The sequence below is a fragment of the Aegilops tauschii genome, chromosome 5, assembly GCF_002575655.3.
Source record: "Aegilops tauschii subsp. strangulata cultivar AL8/78 chromosome 5, Aet v6.0, whole genome shotgun sequence".
NCBI lineage: Eukaryota > Viridiplantae > Streptophyta > Magnoliopsida > Poales > Poaceae > Aegilops > Aegilops tauschii.
The window spans coordinates 87,062,098-87,072,464 of NC_053039.3; positions in this window are offsets into that span (position 1 = coordinate 87,062,098).

A 10,367-nucleotide genomic window follows, 5' to 3' on the forward strand; every position below is an offset into this window, starting at 1 on the left:
CTCAACGGTTACGAGCAAGATTAAATTGTATAGTTTTTAATAGATAGATTAAACCAAAATACAAAATAAAATAAATAAAAGAAAATTGCAGCAAGGTATTTTTAAGATTTTTATATGATAAAAGATAGACCCGGGGCCATAGTTTTCACCAGAGGCTTCTCTCGAGAAAATAACATACGGTGGGTAAATAAATTACTGCTGCGCAATTGATAGAAAAGTAAATAATTATGACGATATTCAAGGCAATGATCATACACACCAAAAGTGGATGGCAAAGCTCTTTGCCGTCCGCCACTGACGGCAAACCTGCCCAGCAAAGAGAGCGACGGTAAACATGTTCTTTGCCGTCTGTTTCCTGAAAGCTGACGGCAAAGGTCCTTTGCCGTCGGCGGCGGACGGCAAAGAACGTGGATGGCAAAAACATGCGTTAGTCACGTTAGGTGGCTAACGACAACCTTGTCGCCCGCTAGCGGACGGCAAAGTTGCCAGCCCTGACGTCATCAGACGCAGCTCTTCGCCATCGGCCACCGACGGCAAAGTGACCAAATGGGCCTGTTCCCAGGTTGCACAGGTTGCTGCCACGTGGCTTCTTTGCCGTCGGTGGCGGACGACAAAGGTCCCTTTGCCGTTGATGGCGGACGGCAAAGTGCTTGTATTGTTGCTGTTTTTTCTGTTTTCTTTTATATCCCTGCATTTTCAAAAGATATATATGATATATATAGTTTCAACATCAAACTAGCCCATGTATCAAACATCTAGCAGTCCATCAATGCAACAGAACACATAGGGTATTAAAAGATCCAATACATACATAGTTTCATGGCGTTCATCCATATATGCATACATAGTTTCACATTGTTCATCAATAAAAATGAAAACAAGAACTAAACACTAGCAGTCCATCAATGCTGCTTCCATGAAGTGAATCAAACCTGCAAAAATGATTCTTCTTCTTCTTCTTCTTCCTTATTTGTGTCATTTTAGAGCTAACTTACGTAATTATGCCATTTTAGCCAACTAAGCTTATTATGTCAATTTGGAGGAAAATAAGGTAAGTATAAGTCATTTTTGTGCTAACTTAGGTGATGATGCCATTTTTGAGCCAACTTAAGTAAGTATAGCTCATTTTTTATTGAACTTAGGTAATTATGCCATTTAGGACGAAAATAAGCTAAGTATTAAGCAAAACACTAGAGAAAACTTACCCTCATCACAACAAATGCGATGAAGATCGCACTAAGGTAACAATTGATCCAACGGTATAATGATACCAAGCCTCATTATCAATGGTATATTTTCTAATCTTCTTAATCTTCAAGCGCATTGCATCCTGTTGACACCAGATTTTGGCATGGTCAAGAACTTATTTAATATGGCCTCAAATGGAGAAGTGATCTACATGTAAGAGTTCCGTATTGTTGATACGAACATATTTCAAGTTTGGGCCATCGACGTCCGATTTCATCTCGAAGGCCGAAACTATGCTCAAAGTACTAAGATCTTATATTCAGAGTACATTTTTGCTAATTAAGCCCCAAAGACGACCTCAAATGGAAAAACTTTCTACACGAATTGTCTTCGTCTCGTCGAAACAGTCTATTTTGATATAAAAATCATCTCAATCCAAGATCGTATGCAAAAGTTAGAGCCATTCGAATGCAGCCCTGCCAGGAGGCTACATATGGCGCGCCCCACCAGACATGACGTGTGATGGGTAGCGCTACCACTCGGCTGTCTTGCCCTGAAGATGACCTTGAATCGAAAAACGTTCAACATGAAAGGTGTTCGTCTCGTCGAAATGATTAAATTTTCTTTTGGGTACATCTTCATCCGAGGTCGTTTGTGGCCTGTGAGAGTCAAAAACCGAACTAATGTCCCAGACTTACCTAAATCCGAGTTCGGTTAATTTTGGAAAGATTTGGACGTGATTTGGAGTCCTTTTCTTGTACGGGAAGTCCATCCGCCTCTTATATACCTAAGGGGTGACGGCCTATTGAACAACACACAATCGAACAAATCATCTACCACTTTTTACCTTTATTTTTATCTCTCTCCCTTGTTCTTCTTCTTCCTCGTTCTTCGTCTGCTCTTGTTGTTGCAGGGCGGCGAACCTCGAGGCCCTAGGGGCGGTCAGGCCAACCTAGGGCAGCCCATAGCCGCCGTGCGCCCTTATGGGGTCCCTCCCGGGCGCGTGGGGTTTCGGGTCTCCAAAAGCGTCCGCCGGATTGACTGCGTACCGTGCTTCCGGCCGGGTCTCCTTCGACGTGAGCTGCGGTGTATCACCCCCGGCGTCGAGGGTACACGGTGACGTGTTCGTGTGCGAACACACTTTTTGGCGACTCCACTGGGACGAAGCTTTGAACGGTCTCCAGCTCGTTCTTGCTACGAAGAGATCGTCATCTAGGGTTTGCAATCTACAAAGGTAATATGAATACCCAATTCCCTACTGTAGATGCAAATAATTAATATGGTGTTACTAGATCGTTCAATGAGTATACTCTATCGGCCAGCCCTAGTTTTTTCAATAATGCATCTAATTACGTGCATATGCCGATTCAAAGTAATTTACCTACTTCAACTTCTTATGATACTAGTAACATACAACATATGTATCCTAACTCTCATGCATCGGCAACCCCACAAATACATATGCCGATAAACAACATGATGGGTTTGGTTAATCAAATTGAAACACCTCATGTTAAAATTTCCAATAGCATACAAGAAAGTGTTTCACCTTTTTATTCATCGGCAACTAATTTGCAATATACTAGTTCAACCATGCTGATGGATGGGAGAATTGGACATGCTGCTACTAGCTATTCGACCAGTTACTCTCAACCGTCATATGCTACACCTCATGTCAGTAATTTTTCAGTACCATACATAACTGTAGATGTTCATAATTCGGCTTCACACCTTCCTGGTCATAGCCGAACAAATGTAAATTTTACAGGAGCGGTTGTGCCCAATATTGTAGAAGATGAGGTGGTGGTGGCTGCATTGAAGAGTTTAGCCCAAAATAAGAGGATTAGTGCTCTTTGCCTTGAACAACATGAAAAGGGGCTATTTCCTGATTATGCGGCAATAAAAACTAGAGTTTTGCAAGAAGATGAATCTTTGCCAATTGATAAAATTGCGAGCAAAAATATGGTTTTACAACAATGTTTGTGCCTTCACCTAGTACTACATCATATTATACACCCCCTACACAATTGTAAAGTTTCGGCAACACCCATGTACCATTGCCGAAAGAATCTAAAAGCATTGGGGGGCAATCGTATCCGGAGTGGGCTGAAATTGAGAAAAAGATTAAAGCCAATTTTGCCGCTCGCCGCCAGAAACAAACAGAAAAAGAATTGGCTCAAATAAAAGAAGCATTGCCAATTGGTAGAACCGGTGAAAAGAATGATGATTTGGAAACTAAAAGTGCTTCGGTTGAAAAAGCCGAATCAAGTAGTATATAATTTGAATCCATCAAATCCAACGAGGCAAGCATCACTGAGAAATGGCATGGCAAGCATAGGAAAACAACGGTGCTTGATTTTTCTGAAGTTAAGGGAACCTACTTCCTGCCCTATGAGTTCCGTGCCATAGAAATTGACAAGACTCAAGGACAAGAGCAAGTAGCTGAACAAAGTTCAGCTGATAAGGATCTTCAATGTAATGATGCATGGAATCAAGAAAAAGATGATGAGGCATTGGGGAGCCATCCAAAGACGGAGCAAGATGTTCTTCAAGTCGCACCACCATCATGCTCTCCCAACATACTTGAAGAGGTATGGCTTGCAAGTAATTTACCTGTTTTCAGATTTGGTCACAACTTTATTGTTGATGCATCTATTAGAAAAATCCTCATAAGTAATTTTGAAAGACCAATGAAGAAGGGTAATTTACTTGTTAGCAATAAAATTGATATTGAGCATATCGGTCAACCCATTGCGCCATTTATAAAGACCGATAATGACTTATTGTTGCAGCCAAGGCTTTCCCCATTGCTTTATCTAAAGTTCATATCTAATTGGGTAGCTTTGCTTATTTACTACTTGGCTTGCATTTGGTCTCAACTAAGACATGTATGCTCTAACTATTTTCGTTTCAGAAATTTAAAGCCAAGGTTAAATTCTTTTGAGAAAACCAATGCTATTATGATATCTTATCGAAAGACATCGGATATAGAGTGCAAAACACATTGCGTAGCCGAATGGGGAGATTCCCAATCTGAACCATTCGTTTGCTTACCTCCAAAGCCGTTCTCACAGCAAGACCGGCTAAACAATAAGTATACCTTCAATTCAAGCATGTGTGATCAAATATTTGATTTGTTGCTGAAAATTAATTACATTAGAATTCTTGACCACCATGTCAAGCCATCAATCCAGAGACGAATGTATTGTAAGTTGCATGATTCGTCCAAGCATTTGAGGATTGCAACATGTTTCGTCAAATAGTTAAATCAGCCATTGAAAAAGGACGATTGAAATTTGTTGAAACACCAAGAGATGACCAGTCTATTCCGATTGGTTCTGATGGCAAAAAGTTTTTGCATCGGCTGCTTCAAGCCGATCCATTTAAAGAGAAGGTAAAAGCTGCATGTGACGGGATCAAGCTTTCAAGTAAAGAAGTTGTTGAAGAGCATAATGAGCATAACCTTGAGGGCGAGAATTCCATCGAGGCTACAATGAATACGCCAAGTACTGGGGAGCAACAAGAAAATCCAATGATTAATGAAAACAAACCAAAAGAAAACAAAGGCCGAAATAAGCACAAGTGTAAGAGATCAAAAATCACCTTCGTTGAACTATTGGATAAATATCAAAAGAAAGTGAAGAAAAGAATGCTTATCGGCCAAATCATGCAAAGAAACCAAGATCACCCCCTAGGCGCAAATATGAGGATCAGTATGGGCAAAGTGAGAATTTCAATGCAACATATTCATATCCTTATTTTGGGCCGCCAATGCCAATGTCGTGGATGCCTCCCTATGCTCATGTAGATCCATATCCATCATGGGACAGGTATGATACAAGGGCACATTCTCCATCTTATTTTAGACCATCTCACCAATATTATGCAGCTCCGAGAAGATCAACATTTCAACAATCACATGTTAAAGACCGTTTCAATCATAAGGAATCGGTCCGTACCCCATGGACGAAGAAAGAGGTGGCCAAGCAAGTATACCGGGTCAAGAAAGATGGTCGTAAGTGTGCTACTTCAGATTTGATCTCAAATAACAAAGAGCCAATTAAAGTGTTGACATTGGCTACAAAAGGCGAAGAATTGGAGTGATCAATTGTTAAAAATAAAAGTGCCAAATCTGAAGAAAAGAAGTTGAGGGTGCACAAGGCCAAAAAAGAATTGCCATTGGTCAAAACAGAATCACAACCGAAATGCCCACTCGGCTTATCGTATTGGCAAAAGAAGGAATTACAAAATCTTAGTGCACAAGAGCTGAAAAAGAAGAACATCGCATGGGTTCCCAAGAGGATCAATCAAAAGAAAAATGATGTGCATGCTTCTATTGTAACAAGTACAATAAAAGTGAAGAAAGAGAAGGATGAAGCAACAAACAATTAAGCCGAAGGTGTGCATCACAATCACATCATCCATTTTCTTCAACCATGCCATTGATGCCTTTGCCATGGAATTCATCCCCAGGTATGATCAATTACCCTCCATGGATTCATTTTGATCCATGGATGCAACATAATTTTCCATCTCATGAGAGGATATTACCAAATCACTATACATTTGGTTAGTTACATTTTTATTGCTAATACAAAGGGGCCGAAATATTTTATTGCTATTTCATTTGTTTATTTCGGCTATTCATGCTTTGGTGGGTAATTCTACATGGAACTCATGGTAATGGTCGATATTTATCTATCGCCCTAAGAATATATCTAAGAATAGCCGGTGTGGTATTCTAACATCGTCCTTAGTTTGAGTGGAGATTGGGATAAGTTCTTGCATAGAAATTTGTCAAATTGATGCCATTGAAGATATTATGCATAGACTAATTCACCAAAATATGCAAAGTGGACTTATGTTTTTATTGGGTGTGCTTTGGCTTATTAGTTTTCAGAATTTACGTAAAGCCAAATCATAGCTGATTTTATTACTGAACATCGGATTAATGGCATCATGCATAATACTGATTTTAGCTTTATCTCTCTAGTACCATGGTGATTATATATTGATGGTTAAATTTGTAGCAATGGCCAAGGTGTTGGTGTTGTTTATATAACTCCTTATGGTGCTATTCTGTGAAGCCTCATGCCGCTTAAAATATATATGCACAAATGATCAAAGCCGAATATGCATTGTTATTCGGATTGGAGCTTTTCCTTACTATAGGTGATTTACATAGTGAGGCTTTCGGTGTTTCATTATTAGTATAGTGCAACAAATATGCAAAGGTAATCAATGTTTTGATGAATCACTTTTAAATTATCTTGAGGTATGTCTAGACGTAAATTTTACCTTGGGTTGCTTTAATACTGCCCATATATCTAGACATGACAATTGAAGAGCAAATGAGTTGGCACAACAGGCATCTGGCTACTATGTTGATCATGGTGTAGTGCATATATCTATCAATAGCCGATGCTTATTCTTGCCAACGTAGGTAAGGCCGAACCAAAACCCACTACTTCGGCTACTAATGAAATTTTTATGCTGGCAAAAGCAAGGATTCGAGAAAGTTCATTGATGATTATCTGCAAGATCCTAGCAGAAGGGTGGACAATATGGTTGATGGATGGTTTTGACATGAATACCTATTAAACTTTATAGTCGGATTAATGAAGTTGAGAAAGTTTCACCCAAGCTTGCATCAAAATATTCACACGAGCAATGGTCGATATAAACTTATCGTCCTAAGAACATGCAAAATGGATGATGGAGTGTTGGCATCATCCTTAGAGCAAGCTATGTGCAAGTTATATTTCGGCACACAAGCTTTGCCGAAAAATAGGGGGACATGTGTTGACACCAGATTTTGGCACAGTCAAGAACTTATTTAAGATGGCCTCAAATGGATAAGTGATCTACATGAAAGAGTTCCGTATTGTTGATATGAACATCTTTCAAGTTTGGGCCATCGCCGTCCGATTTCATCTCGAAGGCCGAAACTATGCTCAAAGTACTAAGATCTTATATTCAGAGTACATTTTTGCCGATTAAGCCCCCAAGACGACCTCAAATGGAAAAAATTCTACACGAATTGTCTTCCTCGTCGAAATGGTCTATTTTGATATAAAAAACATCTCAATCCGAGATCGTATGCAAAAGTTAGAGCCATTCGAATGCAGCCCTGCCAGGAGGCTACATATGGCGCGCCCCACCAGACATGATGTCTGATAGGTAGCGCTACCACTCGGCTGTCTTGCGTGAGCGATTCGGCCCTGAAGATGACCTCAAATCAAAAAACGTTCAACATGAAAGGTGTCCGTCTCGTCGGAATGGTTAAATTTTCTTTTGGGTACACCTTCATCCGTGGTCATTTGTGGCCTGTGAGAGTCAAAAACCGAACTAATGTCCCAGACTTACCTAAATCCGAGTTCGGTTAATTTTGGAAAGATTTGGACGTGATTTGGAGTCCTTTTCTTGTACGGGAAGTCCATCCACCTCTTATATACCTAAGGGGTGAGGGCCGATTGAATAACACACAATCGAACAAATCGTCTACCACTTTTTACCTTTACTTTTATCTCTCTCCCTTGTTCATCTTCTTCCTCGTTCTTCGTATGTTCTTGTTGTTGCAGGGCGGCGAACCTCGAGGCCCTAGGGGCGGTCAGGCCAACCTAGGGCAGCCCATAGCCTCCGCGCGCCCTGACGGGGTCCCTCATGGGCGCGTGGGGTTTCGGGTCTCCAAAAGTGCCCGCCGGATTGCCTGCGTACCGTGCTTCCGACCGGGTCTCCTTCGACGTGAGCTGCGGTGCATCACCCCCGGCGTCGAGGGTACACGGTGACGTGTTCGTGTGCGAACACATCCATCTTCAAGCGCATTGCATTCATCTTCATCTTGTGATCATCGACGACATCGGCAACATACAACTCCAATTTCATCTTCTCTTCTTCAATTCTTTTAATTTTTTCTTTCAAATACTCATTTTGTTTTTCAACTAAATTTAACTTCTCGACAAGAGGGTCGGTTGCAATTTCCGGTTCACATACCTCCCAGATAAAAATATCTCTATGTCAACTTGATGCTCATAATTGTCATAAATGCGAAATGCAACAAATAGTTATAAAAGAGAATATACCACATCCGAATCATAAACCGGGCGAGGGCCGACGGGGAGGGATATCAAGAGCATGGTACTATGTATAACAAAAAATCATACAAAGTAAGAAAATTATACAAGTAACTATATAAATCATACAATCATACAAGTATATATAAATCAAGTACAACAAAAAAATTGAATACCTAATAATAATCTTGATCTTCGAGTTCAATAAATGCTCCGGGATCAATAAATGCATCATCATCACTATCATGAATGAAGTGCTCATCGGGTTCAGCGGCATCAACATGTGGAAGGCCACCTTTACGTAATCGGTCAAGCATTGACAAGTCATCCGCAACAGTAACCTCTCCTTGTTCAGGCTCTTCTTGTTCCGGCTCAGGGGTGAAGTCGGGTTCACTGTCACTGTCTACTTCAATGTTTTGGTGTGAAGTAGAGCGTTTCTTGAAGCGTTTTTGGAAATATGTGTTTCTTGGAAGAATTCACCTTGATATGTGTCTGGGTTAATGTGAGGTTTGTTGGGGAATGCAACAATTTCAAAAAAATTCCTACGATCACGCAGCATCTATCTAGGAGAAGCATAGCAACGAGGGGGAGAGTGTGTCCACGTACCCTCGTAGACCGAAAGCGGAAACGTTATATCAACGCGGTTGATGTAGTCGTACGTCTTCACGATCCGACCGATCCTAGCACCGAACGTACGTCACCTCCGTGTTCAGCACATGTTCAGCTCGGTGACGTCCCTCGTACTCTTGATCCAGTTGAGGCCGAGGGAGAGTTTTGTCAGCACGACGGCGTGGCGACGGTGATGATGAAGTTACCGGCGTAGGGCTTCGCCTAAGCACTACGACGATATGACCGAGGTGTGTAATGGTGGAGGGGGGCACCGCACACGGCTAAAAGATCAACTTGTGTGTCTATGAGGTGCCCCCTCCCCCGTATATAAAGGAGGGGAGGAGGAGGCCGGCCGGCCCTAGGGGGCGCGCCCAAGGAGGGGAGTCCTACTAGGACTCCAAGTCCTAGTAGGATTCCACCAAGAGGGAGAGAGGGGGAAGGAAGGAAAGGGGGGTGCCGCCCCCCCTTCCCTTGTCCAATTCGGACTGCAAGGCGGGGGGGGGGGGGGGTGGGGGGGCTGCCCTAGCTGCCCTGCTCTCTCTCCAGTAAGGCCCATGGTGGTCCATTAGTTCCCCCGGGGGGTTCCGGTAACCCCTCCAACACTCCGGTTTTACCCGAAACCATTCGGAACACTTTCGGTGTCCGAATAACATGGTCCAATATATCAATCTTTATGTCTCGACCATTTCGAGACTCCTCGTCATGTCCGGTATCTCATCCGGGACTTTGAACAACCTTCGGTCATCAAAACACATAACTCATAATACAAATCGTCATCGAACGTTAAGCGTGCGGACCCTACGGGTTCGAGAACAATGTAGAAATGACCGAGACACCTCTCCGGTCAATAACCAATAGCGGAACCTGGATGCTCATATTGGTTCCTACATATTCTATGAAGATCTTTATCGGTCAAACCGCATAACAACATACATTGTTCCCTTTGTCATCGGTATGTTACTTGCCCGAGGTTCGATCGTCGGTATCACCATACCTAGTTCAATCTCGTTACCGACAAGTCTCTTTACTCGTTCCGTAATGCATCATCCCGCAACTAACTCATTAGTCACATTGCTTGCAAGGCTTATAGTGATGTGCATTACCGAGAGGGCCCAGAGATACCTCTCCGAAACACGGAGTGACAAATCCTAATCTCGATCTATGCCAACTCAACAAATACCATCGGAGACACATGTAGAGCATCTTTATAATCACCCAGTTACGTTGTGACGTTTGATAGCTCACTAAGTGTTCCTCTGGAATTCAGAAGTTGCATAACCTCGTAGTCATAGGAACATGTATAAGTCATGAAGAAAGCAATAGCAATAAACTAAACGATCATAATGCTAAGCTAACAGATGGGTCTTGTCCATCACATCATTTTCTAATGATGTGATCCCGTTCATCAAATGATAACACATGTTTATGGCTATGAAACTTAACCATCTTTGATTAACGAGCTAGTCAAGTAGAGGCATACTAGGGACACTCTGTTTG